Source organism: Cebus imitator, unplaced genomic scaffold (genome assembly GCF_001604975.1).
Source record: "Cebus imitator isolate Cc_AM_T3 unplaced genomic scaffold, Cebus_imitator-1.0 Scaffold48, whole genome shotgun sequence".
Classification (NCBI taxonomy): Eukaryota; Metazoa; Chordata; class Mammalia; order Primates; family Cebidae; genus Cebus; species Cebus imitator.
This window is the reverse complement of record NW_016107363.1, coordinates 2,163,501-2,182,723: the sequence shown is the minus strand read 5'-3', so window position 1 is coordinate 2,182,723 and position 19,223 is coordinate 2,163,501. Positions and strand designations below refer to the sequence as shown.

At 38.7% G+C, this 19,223-nt stretch overlaps 1 protein-coding gene and 1 pseudogene across 39 annotated transcripts in view; one reads left to right on the top strand and one right to left on the bottom strand.

Annotated features, from left to right (window-relative positions):
- Positions 1 to 19,223, bottom strand: part of CADPS (calcium dependent secretion activator) — a 471,006-nt gene that overhangs the window by 399,980 nt on the left and 51,803 nt on the right. The window lies entirely within an intron of this gene.
- LOC119471069 lies at positions 12,695 to 12,809 on the top strand (annotated as a pseudogene).

Sequence of the window (19,223 nt, the reverse complement as noted above, 5' to 3'; positions counted from 1 at the left end):
ACACGCTTTGATGTGTTAAAACATTGTTTTGTGGTTTCTATCCAGTGAAGTCTTTGTGAAGAGAAAGGTTCAGATTGGCAACTCTGTCTCCCAAAGCTGACATACACAGCAAAAGTCTGTTCTGTGTAAGCAAATAATATGTATCAGTGGAACATGATTAAACCACAGGACACATAAGGCCAAGCCCAATCTTGACTCTAACGTAGTATTATGGGGTGTGGACAGCGTATAATGATGCCACATTAAAACACACATGCACACATGTGTACATACACAAATCCATATACCAAGAGTGTAAAACATACTCTTACGAGTTTCTTGAAATATTGTCCAAACAGGGAAAATGTGGCATATATACACCATGGAATATTATGCAGCCATCAATAACAACGAGTTTGGGTCCTTTGTAGGGACATGGATCAACCTGGAAACCATCATTCTCAGCAAACTGACAGAAGAGCAGAAGATCACACACTGCATGTTCTCACTCATAGGCAGGTGTTGAACAATAAGAACACATGGACACAGTGAGGGGAGCACTACACACTGGGGTCAGTTGGGGGGAAATAGGGGAGGGACGGTGGGGGGTGGGGAGCTGGGGAGAGATAGCAAGGGGAGAGATGCCAGATTTAGGTAATGGGGAGGAAGGCAGCAAATCACACTGCCACGTGTGTACCTATGCAACAATCTTGCATGTTCTTCACATATACCCCAAAACCTAAAATGCAATAAAATAAATGGGAAAAAAAGAAATATTGTCCAAAAAGTCTGCACTTACAAAACCAGCTTGTCTGCTGGCTCTTTGTCCATCCTCTATTACTTGCCTGGAATGTTTTCCTTCTTACCACTTTATCTAATTCACTTCTACTCATTTTTCAAATCTCTGAACAGCCTTCACATTCACTGAGCAACCTCCCAGTTGCCCCTCTTCATGATTAGGTCCACCTCTCTTAATGTCTCTAACCCAAAATGATAGACACTCAAAACATTTTAACTGAATGAACCAGTGAATCTCTGGCTGGAAGATTTTGATGGGGGTAGATTTAGAGACCCTGGATGAAGGAGGTAGTTACAAAGTGAAAAGAACTCAAAATATACCTTTAAAATCCTAGGTATTGAATGAATAAATGAACACTGATGGGTTACTTATCCAGTGGATATTCATAATGCTTGACACCTTCACACTTTTTCAAATCAAGAATCTGAAGCTAGTTCACTATGGCATACAATCTTTTCTAAGGGTCACTAAGCAATCCCCGGCCATCCTTCTCTTTCCTACTATTCTCTGGTCTGGTTCAGAATGTTGATCCAGAGAATGGAGGCACTCTTCTGTGTCCCCAAATAGGTCATCACCAGCAATATGTCTGCACTGCTAAGAGACACTAGTTCTCAGATTCAAATGGAAGTCACCTAGTAATGCTGAGTGGGCTTCTGAAATGAGCAAGAAGAACACTTAGAAATGGACAGGGCTGAGGCAGAGAACACTTGCCTCTTCGATGCTTTGCCTCCTCTTACCAATCTCCATTCTTCTGCCTTTAAGATGTATTTTAATGCATAGGAGAGCTGAACCATGCAACTTTACCTCACCACACCTGCTGAGCGATTTATTGAGCGGATAAACCTACAAGATCACGTATTCACTAGCTGGGGAGGGAGAGAAGACTTGCTCTTAGAAGACTGATCCTTGAAAACACAGAGAAAGCTTATTAAAGAGCCTTTAAGACACCAAGGGTAGGGTCATCACTGAATAATGGCATTTGAGATGCTTTCTTTTTTTCCCACCATGTAACAGGGTTCTCAACCAGAGAGGACGCTGCTCACCCCTTCCCTAGGGCTATTTGTCAAAGTCTGGACACATATTTTAGTTATCACATCTGAAGGTGAGGGGAGACTACTATTGGCATCTAGTGGGTAGAAGGCTGTGTTGCTGCTAAACATCTCAAAATGAACATGATGGCCCTTGCCCCACATGTTAACAGTGGAGAGATGAGAAACTCTGATATAAAACTGTATGAACCGGAGTTTCCTACCCTCCTTGTGCCTCCATTTTTCATCCGTAAAAGTGGGTATAACAATCAGTCTTCTCTCACAAGGTGAACGTGAGTGTTAGTGTTACCATCTGTAAAGTGCTCTTGGCTCATAGAAAAAGCACTCTAAGGTTAACAGATATTAAGCTGCTGTGTAGCTTAAAAATCCTCTCATTTTTCCCGGATATGAGAGGATAACATTCAGGATTACTTCAAGTTCTTCACCTGCTGATCTTGTCCTATAACCTCTCACCAGTGAAGCCTAATTTGCAAATTTCTAGGCCCTGAACAGATCCAACTTTTCTGTGCTTTAGGGCCTTTGCACAGGCTGGTCCTTCTCCCCAGGTACCCTTTACTCGCCTTACTTTTAGAAGGTTTTCTAGTGTCACTGGCAACGTCATCACCTCAAAGAGACCTTTCCTGACCACATTGCCTCAGTAGGACTCTGATTTTATTTTCTCTGGTGCCTCCCTGCTCCATGAACAGCCCTGGTCACAATCAGGATGTTTAATTTGTTTGCTTACTTGACAAATGTCTCCATCCCCAAGTCGATTACACGCTCCATGTGGATAGGGACCATTATGCCTGTACTGCCCAAGTCAAGGACCACAATAAATACTTGATGGATGAATGAATGGACAGATAAATGAATAAATTGGGGAGCTGGGAAGATCACTCCTCCTTTGAGATTGGAGGATACAAAACACATAGTGAAGACTCAGAGCCATCTTGAGGCCAATGGCATTCTGTTTCAATCAGGTCAGCTTTCTCAAGGGGAAAGGTCACTGTTGCCAGGGGCAATTCTGGGTAGAATAGGGATGGGTTGGGTGATAGGGGTGAGTGACTGAGACAGAGGAAATACATTCGGATTATATTGAAGGACAGCCTTTATTTAAATTAATGTTTAATTCCACTGACCTAGTTTAGACTCACTAGCTTTACTGTGCCTTTTTGTTTTTCTTTTGGAAAGAGGCTCACCAGAGATTACAGCTGCAGAAACAACACGTTTCAATATGCTGCTCCCTGGTGATTTGAAACACCCCTAGAGATAGCTCTGTATTGCGTATTGTTGTTGCCTTGCATATCTGTAAGTGACATAAGTGCTTAATGCTGGGTGGCTGTAGTTCAGGTTACAACATATCACTGTGATTTCTATTTTATCTTTGTTTATGTATTGTTTATTTACTTCAAATGGTGGAAAGACAAGATCACATTGTGTTCAAGTGCCATATACACAGTATGTTCTGAGCTTTTTATGGGAAGGGGAGGACAAAACCTTTAAATTTACTGAGTGAACAAAGTACAAAATAATCATGGATCTTAAGAACCAGTATCAAGAAATACAGAGGCCCAAGGATGGAAATACAGAGATGAAATCAGTACAGGGAGGGGTTTCTCACCCTCAGAGCTATTTACATTTTGGGCCAGATAATTCTTTGTGGTAGGGGGCAGTCCTAGGCATGGTGGGATATTTAAGCAGGATTCATGGCTTCTATCAACTACATGCCAGTAGCACTCCCCAGTTGTTTCAACAAAAAATACCTCCTGACCCTGCAGAATGTTCCCTGGAATGGAGTTAGGGATCAAAATCACCCCTAGTTGAGAACCGCTCACTGTTACTGAGAATTCATTTGCTAACATTTCTTAAGTACTTATTTCTGTGCCAGGTGTACTGTATCCACCCTCAGTTACTGCTCAGAAGCAACCTATGAAGCAGCTATTAACCTTATCTCTTTTTGTCTGAGGAAGAAACTGAGGCTAAGTCATTTAGTAACTGCCTTTGATCACTCCGTTAGGAAGTGCCAAGGCATGATTCACACTGGGGTTGGTCTGATTTCAAACCTTACCTCTAAACTATTATGCTATTACATAAAATTTTTCTCTATCTTCATTTAAAGATGAATTGTCTATGGTTTATAAACTGCCTTCAATCAGTTTTCCTTTCCCTTCCTCCCACAAACATGTATCAGCACTAATTGTATGTAAAGCACCTGTATTAACTGACTGGGCTGGAAAGGCTCTGCTGCTTACTCTTTATTTCCCTAGATCCATTCTCTTCCCCTTCCTCCTCTGCTCTGTGCTCAGGTATGATGATTTCTATAGCCTGCTGTAACCAGCTTCCTTGCCTGATGCTTTTCTGTTGAGCCCAGCTAATGAGAAGGCAGCAGCAGGAGATCAGGGTGGGAAGAGAGAGAGGTTGGAGTATTTAACCTACTGGCTCCCTTCCTGCCAGATAGCACTTTGGCACTTCTCTATCTAAAGCTGCAGTCCTTGTTGAGTGGCCTGTCTTTTGTGCTCCAAGCTGATAACCTCCTCCTCTGCCTCTAAAACCTACGGGCTCCCTGCTGTTGCTAGCCCCAGGGTGTTTCTCCATCCCTTGTAGCTTTTTCTTGCTCTGTCCAACCTTCTTTAAATAATCCCTTCATTATGTACCCCTCAATTACCCAGTCTGGGTGAGCCAGCTGTGTTCTGCTACGACTGATACAGAGGAATGAAAGACATTAATAAAGGTTGAGAGCCTAACCCTTGCCTGGGAAAATTTTCAAACTATTTGGGAGACAAATTGTTCAGACCAAATAGCTAAAGTAATTACATTGTGTACACAGAAAATGTACAGTATGCTAATGATGGCAGCAATAGTAAAGACTTCCATTGAGCATCTACTTTAAACCAGGGCTTTCAGCCTGGGCAATACAGCAAGACCTCATCTTTAGTTAATAAAATAAATAAAATAAAATAAAATAAAATAGAATAAAGAAAGCTGGGTGGTGTGGCGGCATGCAACTGTAATCCCAGATACTCAGGAGGCTGAGGCAGGAAGATGGCTTGAGCATGGGAGATCCAGGCTGCGGTGAGCCGTGATCACCACTACACTCCAGGCTGGACAATAGAGCAAAAGCTTTTCTCTAAATAAATAAAAAGAAACAGGGCATTTAAAGTCTCCCTCTCACTTAATCCTGACAATAATCCTGTGAGGTGTGTGCTATTGGTCCCCTTTATGGTTGAGGAAATAGGATTAGGGAGATTAGGTAACTTATTTAAGGACATACAGCTAGTAACTGGTAGAGTATGATACTGAATTTAATGATTAAAGTAGATTTTAGCTAACATTAACCTCAATTGCAACCCAATGTGATTTTTTTTTTATAAAAGGAAACAAGCATAAAAACAATCAAGTATTTTTGAGAGAACTGTTTCCAGTTGAAAAGGCACTAATTCAAATGACACTAATTTAGAAATTGTCCTTGCTCAGGCAAGGAATCTGCAGCTCTTCCTGAATAAGATTCTGGAATAATTATTTCCTCTTTAACATTTATAGTCTTGGGACAGTGAAAGCCACAGTCCGAGAGAGATCACTTTTTCAAATCAAGAGCTTTGAAATTAAAGATGACTTCAATGAGTCTTTAATTGCTGTATTTTAAAGATAGTTTGTGTTCATGATATATTATTGCACAAAATGAGTCTATCAGGGAGTAACACATTTTCACCCTAGGGTTTGACCCTTCCATTTCAATGCCACAAATGCCTTGATTATAAACATTAATCAGACTTAAATCAACACTGGAGAATCTTCATCAAGGCAGTTGTTTCTTGGACAAATATCAGTAAGCCAGTTTAATTCTTTAACTGAATTTCTTTCTTTTTTTTTGAGACAATGTTTCGCTCTTGTTGCCCAGGCTGGAGTGCAGTGGCACTATCTCGGCTCACTGCAGAGATAGCAGTGAGCTATCTTGGGTTCAAGTGATTCTCCTATCTCAGCTTCCCGAGTAGCTGGGATTACTGGTGTCCACCTTTACACCTGGTTAATTTTTGTATTTTTAGTAGAGATGAGGTTTCACCATCTTGGCCAATCTGGTCTCAAACTCAAAAGTTCAAGTAATCTACCCACGTCAGCCTCTCAAAGTGCTGGGATTACAGGTATGAGCCACTGAGCCTGGCCATAATCCTTTAATCAAGTTTCTATCCAACACAAAATCATTTCCAATTTTTCAATTTTCATTTTTATTTTATCAAAATTATTTTCATAGGGATGAGCTCATTTTTTTTGAAAATCCTTAATAAATATTTGCTTCATCTATTAGTTTTTATTCACAATGATTTCAAATATATATTGCCACAGTGATTTTTTCATTGGCCATTATTTCTACTGTGGTTCATTTTCCTGTGTCAACTGTTATACATCGAGATTCTTGTCAAGAGGGTGCTATTTCCCATCAATTTTTAGGCACTACCAACTTGATATTTCTAAATGTAATAAAACGCTGATAAAAGATTGCTAGTCTAATGAGAAAACTGGGGTACAAGATTTTGAGAGTCACACTCTCCAGAAAAATGAGACTTAGGTCAAGAGGCAGAGAATGAGAGAGAGAAAAAGTAAAAGTGGAAAAAGAGAGAGAGGCTTAAGCTCTCCTGGTGGTCTAGTTACCTATTCTTAGTCTTCAGGGACAAAGGGTTGGGTCAAAAAGTCTCGCTTCAGGCCCAGGCTGATTGCTATTTCTCATCATCATTCTGCATTTTCCTTAGTGGCACCCAGCTATGTCTTATTCATATAACTTCTCTTTGGTTCCAAGATACCATTCTCCCAGTTTTCCTTCTGACTCCCTGAACTTCCTTCCTAGCATCCACGGCTTATTCCTCCTCCTCCATTTGACATCAAATGTTGGGGAGTGCCAGGGCCCTGTCCTGGGTCTCTTCACCTCAATGTCCTTTCCCTTTAGATGTCATCATCCAATAGGTGGCCTTACGTGCCACCTCCTATGCAAACAGCACTCAAAACTGTATCTGTAACCTTGACCTTCCACTAAGCTCTAGACTCTTAGATCCGATGTATAATGGATGCTCTCTACCTAGATGGTGGAGTACAATATGCATCTCAAACCTAACATGGCCCAAACAAAACTCTGAACTTTTCCATTCTAAATCTCTTCCTCCTCCAACTCAGTAAACAAACCACCATGTACTCAATTGGACAAACCAAAAAATGTAGACATCATTCTTGATTTATTTTTTCTTTCTTTTTTCCTTCACTTAATCCATTGTCAAGTTCTGATGAGTCTATTGCCAAATATAGGAATACCCCTTCCTGCTAGAAAATGAATGAACAAAAAAGCCATCTTTTCTACTTAGAATTGTGGTAAAGGTACAATCACACATCAAGAGTCATTTAGCTTCAGATGTGCTTGCAATCTCATTTTAAAGGCAGCAAAGGAAACAACTGGCATGTGCTGTTTCAGGCAACATGTGCCATCTAGATGGTTCTATAGGCATTATGCAAGTTGCTCATAGGAGCAATTAAATGGTTCAAAATGCATCCTCTCTGTCATCTGAAAGACACACAAAAGTGCTTTTAGGAAATTCACATTGGACCCCTTTCTGAATTATAAGAGAGTGGATTATCCATCTCTCCATATGAGAGAGCATTTGAAAGCATCAGACCAAGGGCATGGCTCTCCAAATGATTTATGTATATTGTGTAAAACCCTTTTATAGTTTAGTGATCCTCCTAGCTTGTATCCTACTACCTCTGTACATCTGCACTGCTGCCACTTGAGTCCTTGCCACCATCCTTTGCTGATCAATTGTCATGTTTCCTCATTGATATCCCAGCTCCTACTGTTTCTTCTAATGCTTCCTAGATGTCAATGTTCTTTTTTTTAAAAAAACAAAAAATTGAATCATGTTGCTCCTCCTGCTGAAACTTCCAATGGCTTCCCATTGCACTTGGAATAACATCCAAACTGTTTCCTCTGGTTCAAAGACACCCACAAGAGCAAACTCCTGGCCACCTCGGTGATGGTATTACCTTTGCCCTCTTTCACTGCATGCCAGTGACACAGCCCTTCTTTCTCTTTCTCAAGCAGGCCAGTCTCAGAGTTTGTCCTATCTCAGAACTTTTCCACAGTAATCATCATTTGCCAGGAATACTCATTCCTCTTATCTCATGTGACTGTTTCCTTTTGTTATTCAAGTTTCAGCCTAAATGTCACCTCCCCAGACTGCCCAATCTAAAGTAGCTCCCAGGAATATTGCATCACACAGCTTTAACATTGTGCAAAGCACTTATCACTGGATATAAACACATTGTGCGTGTTTCTTTAATAGACTCTCACCCCCATCATTAAAAATCAATGTTTTATGTTAAGATGTTAAGATGTAACTGTATGTAACACATACAATTAACATAAAACACTGCTTTTTAATTTTGCTGCAGTAGTCACAATATAGCCATATCACCCACAAATAATCTTTGAATACCAGGATTATTTTCAAGTGGTCCACACTGGCCTGCATATTTTCTGAATCTAATTACAACCATAGACCAGAATGCAATTCCAACTCTGCTGCTAAGGACCTGTGGGATGCTGGTCAAGCCACTACCATTATGGGCCCCAACTCTGGGAAATGACCTTCCCTAAGATCCCTTTCATCTCTAAATAAGCAATGGAGAGTAGTAGTCAAAAGCATGGTTTTGGTACCAGATGGATCTGAACTAAAAACAATTTTCTATGTGGGAGAACATGAGCCTCAGATTTTCCTCTAAAAAGGAAGGACAATAATGTTATCTAGCATCAAATGAGCAATTTTATCCACATAAGCACCCAATATTACTACCAGTTTATAATGAGCACTCAAAGCATGTTAGTAGTAGTGGTCATATTCTTACTACTACTGATATTATTAATATCATCATCATTCATGAGTATCAATTTCTAAGAAACAGCTTTTCAAGTACATGTCCACTAAATATTAAAATCCTTGGGGAAATTCTCATGATTAACTTTTTTATTGCTCTGATCTGTTGTCTGCTCTTTCCCAGAGCAAGAATTTCTTATAATCATGGAGAAAACAAAATGACTTCCATGATCCAGTTAAAATACAGTTCTGTAGCAGAATTAATCCATGTCTTTGCATGCTAAGTCATAGAAAGCTGAATGACTGTACCCTAAAACCATAGCTTTACTCTTGAGAGTCTGTTCCCTGTGAGCCTACTTTGCTGAATATCCCACTGTCATTTCTTTGCTTTTCCAGCCCGAGTCCACAAGTAGAAATGCTGCCCATTAGGGCAACTGTGAGGATGCAGGGCTCTTACATGTGTTTGGTACCTAGCACAGAGCTGCACACAAAGCACCTTACCTGACAGAGGCAGCACCTTTACTGACAGAGGCTGTCAGTTAAGCTGAGCTCTCTCCTCCCATTCCAATTCAAATGAATCTGATACAAAATCCAAAGGAACTGGTAATGGTTTTGGGGGAACAAACCCAGAATAGCAGAACAGTAGTTTATCTAACCAGACTGTTTATAAACCAGCCCTTCTTAAACTGGGACCCGTGGTTCTTAACTTTCATCAAGCTTTCTTGGAGGCTGATGCCCCAACAAAAGCTGAGTCAGTGATGTAAATTGCATAACGTGTTGGAGGGAAAGCACATTTGAATAAATCAAGTCAAATGCTCCACAATATTTTTAATATTTAACTAAGAGAGTGGTCTAACATTTTTACCTAATTGCTCTCTCCTCTTTTTTCCACATATTCCACCCACTCCTCTACCATCCAAGCTTATTAAAAAAACCCGTAAGCCAACATTCTCTTGCACTCCTTCAGAGCTGCTCATTGCATAATCATCTCTAGCGTTATCTGCTTGTCATTTCCACCTCTCAGAAGTACACACCATCCGTACCAGAAATCTCAAGAAAATGCATGCATTTGGCACTATGGATTTATATTTGTTGTTCTGAAATAATTGCAAATCCACCATTTGTAGATTAAAGGATATGGCACTTAACTGTCAAAAGCCCTGTATTATAAAGGCTTATTTCAATCCCATCCCATCCTTCACAGCCTGGCTTAAGGTTTCCTAACAGCTTCTCCAGCAGTTACTCCTCTTCCTTCTCTGACAGGTGTGCCACCTAATATTTTGCTCAGGCAACTGAACAATGGCATCAAGGTTGTAATTGGTAATTCACAATTGTTTCATATGGGGCAAGAGCTGGTGCTTATTAAATCCTCACCAGCTGATTTTGTTAGAAAGCCATCTTTCTCTCCAAAATAAGGACATTCATTGTCTCTGAATGTCATAAGTTAAGCAAATTATTTTATAAACTTAAAAAAACAAAGAGAACATTATGTGGGAGTTTGAATTAAATGTTACAGATACTAGTATTTATTTGTCTTTAATATTTTCAAACTGCTTTTATTTATTTCGGTGTTTTTAAATGGCTTAAACGTCTTTTATCTACTTATATTTCCTCCTAAGACTAAATACTATGTTTATCTTAGGTAATGGTATATATAAAATCAACTTATAGTAAAAAGATTTTCATTATGAGGCAAAATATTTACACAGTGATGTCAAGTAAAAGAGGCAAAATACATAATTACCATAATTATATAGATACACTATGGCTTCAACTGTTAAATATTCAAAAACTGGAAGGAGGTACACAAAAATGTTAACATACAATATTTATTTTTAGTGGTGGAAAGAGGTAATTGTTAAGTTACTTTTATATACTTTCCTGCATGGGTACATTTTATACAATGTACATAATTTTACTGTATAGTCAAGTAAATGCCACTTTTTAAAACGTCCTTTTGCCTTAATACATAAGGTGGCCTTCAAGCGAGGTGAAGCTGCTCAAGCTGTCCAGCTAATATGTCCAAGGTTCATCGGTGAGTGAGTACTAGAGCTGAAATCTGAACCCAGAAATTCACTCCTTAAAAATGATCCCTTCCTGCTAGAAAATGAGTTAACAAAAAAGCCATCTTTTTTACTTACAATGGCTGTAAAGTTACAATCACACATCAAGAGTCGTTTAGCTTCAGATGTGCTTGCAATCTCATTTTAAAGGCAGCAAAGAAAACTGGCATGTGCTGTTTCAGGCAACATGTGCCATCTAGATGGTTCTAGAGGCATTATGCAAGTCAGTCATAGGAGCAATTAAATGGTTCAAAATGCATCCTCTCTATCATCTGAAAGACACACATAAGCGCTTTTAGGAAATTCATGTTGGACCCTTTTCTGAATTATAAGAGAGTGGATTATCCATCTCTCCATATGAGAGAGTATTTGAAAGCATCAGACCAGGGTCATGACTCTCCAGGCAAATGATTTATGTATATATGTATAACAGCCTTTTAGTTAGTGACCCTCCTGATTCTCTGACTTACTGGTAGAAATTAAATGAGCTAATTTCTGAGGCTGTGGATGGTGGTTGATGGAGAAATCATAGGGGAAGGGCACTGGTCAAAAATATTTAAATACAAACAAATGGAAAATTATTTCATGCTCATGAATTAGAAGAATCAGTATTATTAAAATAGCCACATTGCCCACAGCAATCTATAGACTCAATGCTATTTCTATCAAATTACCAATGTCATTTTTTACAGATTAAAAAAAAAAAAACTATTCTAAAATCTGTATGGAACCAAATAAGAGCCCAAATGGCAAAAGCAATACTAAGCACAAAGAATAAAGTTGGAGGAATCACATTACCTAACCTCTAACTATACTGCAAGGCCACAGTAACCTTAACAGCATGGTACTGGTACAAAACAGACACTTAAGCCAGTAGAACAGAACAGAGAACCCAGAAATAAAGCCACACACCTACAAGTATCTGATCTTTGATAAAGTTGACAAAAATAAGCAATGGGGAAACGACTCCTTATTTCAATAAATAGTGCTGGGAGAGCTGGCTAACCATATGTAGAAGAATAAAACTGGACCCCTACCTTTTACCATATATAAAAATAAATTCAAGATATATTAAAGACTTAAATGTAAGTTCTAGAATTAATCAAATCATAGAAAAAAAATAGGAAATACCATTCTGAACATCAGCCTTGCCAAAGAATTCACGAGTAAGTCCTCAAAAGCACTTCTAACAAGAAAAAAAATTGACAATGGGACCTAATTAAACTAAAGAGCTTCTGCATAGCAAAACTATCAACAAATAGACAATGTACAGAATAAGATTAGGTATTTGTGAACTATTCATTTGATTAAGGTCTAATGTCCAGAATCTATAAGGAACTTAACAAGCAAAAAGCAAATAACTCCATTAAAAAGTAGGCAAAGGAAATGAACAGACACTTCTCAAAAGAAAACATACAAGTGGCCAACAAACAGTAGAGGCTATACTTTGTTTACCACCAAATCTCCCAAGCTTTGCCTTGTTGCCAATACTGAGTAGAAGCTCAATAAATTTTTACTAAGTGAACAAATGAATGAATGAAACGTGGAACTTTTCAACAAGAGACAGTGGCCATATATCTCTCTTATCTCTGCACACAGTTAGAATTTACTAAATTTATATTAATCTTGCCATAGAAGCTTTGAAATAATAAGGTAAAAGATAGTTGCCACTGCACTAAATCAACATATGCCCTAAAATCCATTGGTAGATACCCAAAGTAAGCACTTGTAATATATCACCTGAGACACTAGCTTCCTCAATCCTGTCAAACTCATTGTTTTCTTTGCCAAACAACCAGTCTTTGAAAGGTGACGTGAAGATCTAAAAACACAGTAAAAATGTAACACAAGCCACATGCGTAACTTTAAGTTTTTAGAGCTACCTTAATAAAGAGAAATAGATGAAATTTTCATAATATATTTAACCCAGTATATCCACAATATTATCATTTAAAACCATAATCAGTACACATGCTCTCTCACTTGGGAAGCATGTATATCGAAATTGGAATGATTACAAAGAAGATTAACATAGTCCCTACGCAAGGATGATATAAATTTGTGAAGCAATTCATATAAAATTCTTTTAACTATTCATGTGATATTTTACTTTTTTAAATATATAATTCCTTCTAAATCTGTGCATTTCACATATACAGTGCGTCTCAGTATGGGTTTATAACTTTCCACACGTCTAATTAAATCCTGGGAAGAAATTACACTATAAGTGGTGATTCCTCAAGGATCTAGAAATAATACCATTTGACTCAGCAATCCCATTACTGGGTATATACCCAAAGGATTATAAATTGATCTATTATAAAGACACATGCACACATATGTTCATTGAGGCACTGTTTACAATAGCACAGACTTGGAACTGACCCAAATGCTCATCAAAAATTGACTGGATAAAGAAAATATGGCACATATACACCATGGAATACTATGCAGCCATAAAAAAGGATGAGTTCATGTCCTTTGCAGGGACATGGTTGAATCTGGAAACCATCATTCTCAGCAAACTGACACAAAAACAGAAAACCAAACACTGCATGTTCTCACTCATAAGCGGGTGTTGAACAATGAGAATACATGGACACAGGGAGGGCAACATCACACACTGGGGTCTGTTGGGGGGGAACTAGGGGAGGGATAGCAGGGGTTAGGGAGATTGGGGAGGGATAACATTAGGAGAAATATCTAATGTAGGTGACGGGGGATGGAGGCAGTAAACCACCATGGCATATGTATACCTATGTAACAATCCTGCAAAATCTGCATATGTACCCCAGAATTTAAAGTAAAATAAAATAAAATTTAAAAAAATTTAAGAAGAACCTAAATTATGGTGGTTCTCAAAGTTACAATTCCTTCAAAACTGTCAAGCCATATTCTGAAAATGCAACACAAATTTGTTGCTGCAAGATCATATTTCAAATGAAGCTGGGGTATACTTTGTACTCTGCCATTCTTAGGAATTATCTCCATGAAACTTAATTGCTAAGTACAGGGAGTATCCACTCTCTTCCTCTTTAAACTATTTTCATTACTTTAAAGACCAAAGCAATTAGCCAATGATATGAATCACTAAACAAATCGTAACATTTAAAAAGTTAACTCCATTTTGACACCAACTTCACAAGACGAATTTTCCTGGGCTTCCATCTTCCTTTTGCTTCCTCTCTTAGCAGAGCGAGTCAATTGTTTTGAACTTGTTCTGTCTTTTTTCCATGTATATAGTTTTTTAAAAAACAAATTAAATTTCAATTTCCTACTATTCTGAGAGATTGCTGTTCTTAAAATAAATGAAGATAAAATATGTAGGTAAATATTCACTAACAAGGTACATACCAGATTGGTCATGGCAACACAGATTGTAATACCCCTGTACTGGAAACAACCAAAGTGCCCATCAGAAGTAAAATGGGTGAAATATTCATGACAGTCAGTAGAATTCTACGCATAGTGAAAAGCAACTACTGCTACATAAAAACATGAATTAAACTCACAGTGAGAGAAGAGGCCAGTCACAGAGACATCATGCTATGATTTCATTTATATAAACTACAAAAATAGGATAAATTAATCTATGGTCTGAGAAATCAGGATAATGGTGATGGAGGGTGGGGGAGAAGTGATTGGCAGGGGACAGTATAGGTCTCCTGGGGGGCAGATATTATTCTGTGTTCCTTGATCTGGGTGCAGATTACATGGGTGTGTGCACATAGGATTTATATGATTATCTGATGTTCATTATGCTTCAATACCATTTTCATAAAAATAATCAGATACATGAGAAAGCGAGATGTTTGGTATCATACACTCCTGCCCCATGTGTTTCTGTTAAAAATTGGTCATATTGTGCTGCTTCCTGCTTCTACCCTTTTGAGTTTCTAACTAAACCAAGGCAAAACAACTGATAGGACTTTTAAGAAAAAGGCATGTTTTTCTCTGTGTGTCTGTGTCTTTCCTTCTCTCTCACTCTCCCTTCTCCTTGCCATGCCTTCCTGCACTCCCTAGATCCAGCTCTCTCTCTTCTTCAAGCAAATTTACTTAAAAGAAGGAAAGGTGAGTAATAACTGTACTTTTCTGATTGGATTAGAACAGCTTTGGAATATATCTGAAATATTCAAATTGATCTTTTTTTGATAATATGAAGAAATTGAATGGTTAAAATATTTATTGTTGATTTTGCATTTCATTTTCCAATTTGTGCTGTAAAAGAGGTCAGTTTTTCTCTACCTATTTAACTCCCATGGAGTGTGGCTGTGGGGGATGCATATACTTTAATAAAGCTTTAAATTAACAATTGTGTGATACTCTGACCCACTCTTGCTATGAACACTGAGCATATTTATAAGAAATATCAATATGGCCAAAAGGAAGACAAAATGTGTTATGCATACCAAAGCCTATATGTAATGAGAAAAAATCTTTTCCCATTTTAACTATTTCTGAACTGCTGTCTCTTTAGGAAAAGAGTTAGCTAACTGCAGGCTTTGGAGGCAGTCCCCAAGGAACTGATTTCTTGTGGGCTTAGAGGTTGTCTCCACTCACCACCCCCACTGATTCTCAAATAAATTTGTTTACCAAGGTGGGTATGTTATTATTCTCCCCCACACATGAAAGTAACTTGTGTTAAAACAACCTCATTTCCAAACATCATACAGGAGAGGACTTAACAACAACAAAATAAATCAATGTGCAACTTAGGACAGCCATTTAGAGCAAACACATTACTCCGGGGTAGGGGGGGAAGGAAGAAAATTTCCCCTCAATGGTAACTTTGAATATATACATGTACATTTAAAGCAGGCATGGCTAAATGAAGCCTTCCCAGCACTGCTGGATAAACAGGACCTCACTACCTTTGCAGGAACCTACCTTAGTACAGAATTATATGAAACTGTGTAATCAGAAGCCTCACAATTTTTACAAGAGAGCTTTAAAAATGCAGTTTCTCCTGGAGGAAACCAAACAGAGCTGACACATAGTCATCACTCTTTTCACATTTCAGTATCTTGTGCTAATCCTCCCGGTTTTCAAATCTCTTTAGTCCACAGTGACAAACATCTACTAGTGACCCAGAAGCTAAGCTGAAGCCCAGGTTTTCCTCCTCATCCTTATCAACGTGTTCTAACCAGAGCTGTGAATGAAGTGAAGGATACAGTTAATTTTATTTTTTGGCCTTTCTCCACCTCAGCCTAGGGGGAATCATATAATATAGTCCAAGGCCAGGAATTAAAGGCAAAGGCATATGAAGTCCCTAGAGCAGAGGTCACCTGGGGTCTCTAAGGATTTCAACACCTTGCATCCCTAGGATTTAAAATATCTCCTCTCACTTACATGGAGTATAAAAAGTTGACTGAAGAGGCTTTCTAAACATCAGGATAGCAGGATATTTGATAGACACTGCACCATTTGTTTGAGTTTGCTCTCTGGCTAACTTCAGAACCTCATATCTTGAAAGGTCAGATATTGAGAAAGGTGTATTTTTGCAGAATGATGGTGAGCATCGCAAATCAACTGCAACACACCTTCCTAAGATCAGGGAAGGGTCTCTGCATGATCTTTCAGGAAGCCACACCATTCAATATTGTCATATGAGATAAAATCTATATGCCATCTTTGTATTGCCTTAATTAAGGCAGCAGGGCTCCCTGGAAAAGAAAAATAATCTACTGCACAGTTTGGATGTTTAAGTTTGTAGAAACTTTTTGATCCTTTGAATAATCTGATTTTTAGAGTGCTTTAACCCCTTAGAACCATGAATCATGAGTCAAAACAACTTTCAAACCTGGAGTTTCTTTTAAAGAGAAAATGTCCAGGGCTTATTAAATAACTGGATAAAATTCTTCGTTTAATCTCTTCTTTTGAGAGTAAATAGGATAGACGGAGGTCCTTAAGAAGGTAGCTTATTTGGCATACGGTATAAATCAGTATGAAAATTCAAGAAATTACCTAGTAGAAAGAAGCCAACATTTTGGGTCAGGGAGGTTGTCTGCTAGATAAATTGGTACAGTGTGAACATTAAAACAAGGTTCAAGTAGTTTCCAAATCAATTTTACTTAGAAAATAATGTAAATTGCATGTGGGCTTCCACTTTCAAATATGTACATCACCACGTTTCCCTCTGAGGGAAGAAAAACAGGATGTGGTTTAGGATGCTGTGGCAAATCAACTCAAGGACCCTTTAATAATTATAGTAATAGCTGTGTGCAACCCGTATGTGGTTTAAGTGACTTTGTCCAATCCTAGGAATTTTCTAGGTTTGGGTCGATGTTAAAATTCAGTGCCAAGTCCAGAGTGAGAAAGAAACCACCTTTGAGAACTGTTTTTCTAATGTTTTCCTTAACAATTTAAAATAACCACGAAGCAAGCCTCTGGATGGGAACATTTCAAATTATGACTGCAAGCAGAGTTGCAGTCTTACAAACTGACATCAGACCCATTCATACATTAGTTCTTAAGCTTACCCACACGTCATATCCTTCAGAGACCTACACTAGATCTACTGTATCAAAATCACAGTGGAGGATACCTCAGGGACAGCATTCCTCCAACTCAATAGTAAAAAATCAAACCATAGAATCTGTAAAATAGACAAAAGACTTGACCAGACATCTCACAAAGATTGGTGCATGAATGGCTGCTCCACGTCAATAGTTATCAGGAAAATGCAAATGAAACTACCGTAAGATACCACTCCACACCTGTCTGAACAGCTAAAATTGAAAAGACAGACCAATGTTGGAAAGGATGTGAAGCAACCATAACCCTCATACATTGCCGGGAGATGTGTAAATAACACAGCCACTTTACTTTGCATAATGGTTTGGCAGATGAGATAAACATATACCTACCTTACAAGATAGCAACTTCTCTGCTATTTACCCAAGACATGAAAACATAAGTGCACAGAAAGACTTGTATGGGAATAAGCACAGCATTTTTTTTTTTTTTTTTTTGAGATGGAGTCTCGCTCAGTCACCCAGTCTAGGGTGCAGTGGCACAATCTTGGCTTACTGCAGCCTCCGCCTCCTGGGTTCAAGCGATTCTCCTGCCTCAGCCTCCTGAGTAGCTGGGATTACAGGTGTGTGCCACCACACCCAGCTAATTTTTGTATGATTAGCAGAGATGGGGTTTCGCCATGTTGGTCAGGCTGGTCTCAAACTCCTGACCTTGTGATCTGCCTGTCTCGGCCTCCCAAAGTGCTGGGATTACAGGTGTAAGCCACCATGCCCAGCAAGCATAGCAATTTTATGCCTAACAGCTAAAAACTGGAGACGGTCAAAATGTCCATCAAAAGGATAATTGGTACATAAATTGTGTTATAGCCAAACAACGTAAAAGTACCCAGCAGTGAAAAGTGACAATCTACTGATACACACAACATAGTTGATCTGCAATAGCATTATTCTGAGTGAGGGGAAAAAAAACCAAACGCAAAATATCATACATTGTATGTTTCCATTTTTATAAAATCTTAGAATAGGTAATACTAATGTTTAGTAAGAGATAAGAACAATTATTGGCTCCAGAAGATGGTGGTGGAGGTGGGTGGGCAGGGATTGACTGGTGAGTGGGCATGAGGGAGCTTTCTCGAGTGATGGAAATGGTCTATATTTTTAAAGAAGTGTGCGTTATGTGTGTATGCATTTGTCCAAACTCAGTGAACTATAGACTTAAGATCTATGTTTGAATGAATGTAAATTATCCTTCAATAAAGTAAAATTAAATGAAAAGACATCTCCAAGCATATTTACAATGTAAACCTATGAAACCTATGTTTGTAAACCACTACATCAAGGAATATAAAAGAAAAACACTGCAAAATGATTTTTACTTTTTGCTATAATCCCAAGTATTGGTGATCATGCTCTCAACGTGTTGGAAAAGCAAAGTTTGGAGTGAGGGTTAAAGCAATGACAACCTGTGTGTGTGTGTTACAGTACAGGAGTGACTCAGCAGGTTTGTGATGTTCAAATTCTGCACATTCCAAAGAAAGGCATGGCCCCCTTCATCAGCTTATGAGAGGTAACTTCTACACCCTCAGAATATTCTGCCTGATAAGAATGTCTTTGTATACCCGGGGCACTGGGCCATGCCAGATGGTTTATGCCAACAATGTGATTAACAGTGGACTTGGGCTGGCGACTGTGTAACTAAGGTCAGTCATGTGGGCACTCCATCTCTGTGTAACCAATTCCTAATTTAAAAAATCCTGAACATCAAGGCTTGAGTGAACTTCCCTGGTTGGCAGCATCCTGTACATGTTGTCATACACTGTTGCTGGGGGCAGTAAGTGCTGTCCTATGGCCTCACTGGGAGAGGAAAACTGGAAGCTTGTGCCTGGTCTCCCATGGACTCTGCCCTATGCACTTTTTCCCTTGCTGATTTTAATCTGTGTCTTTTCTGCAATAAACTGTAACCATGAGTATAACAGCTTTTCTGATATCTTTGAGTCTTTCTAGTGGATCATTAAACTGGGGATAGT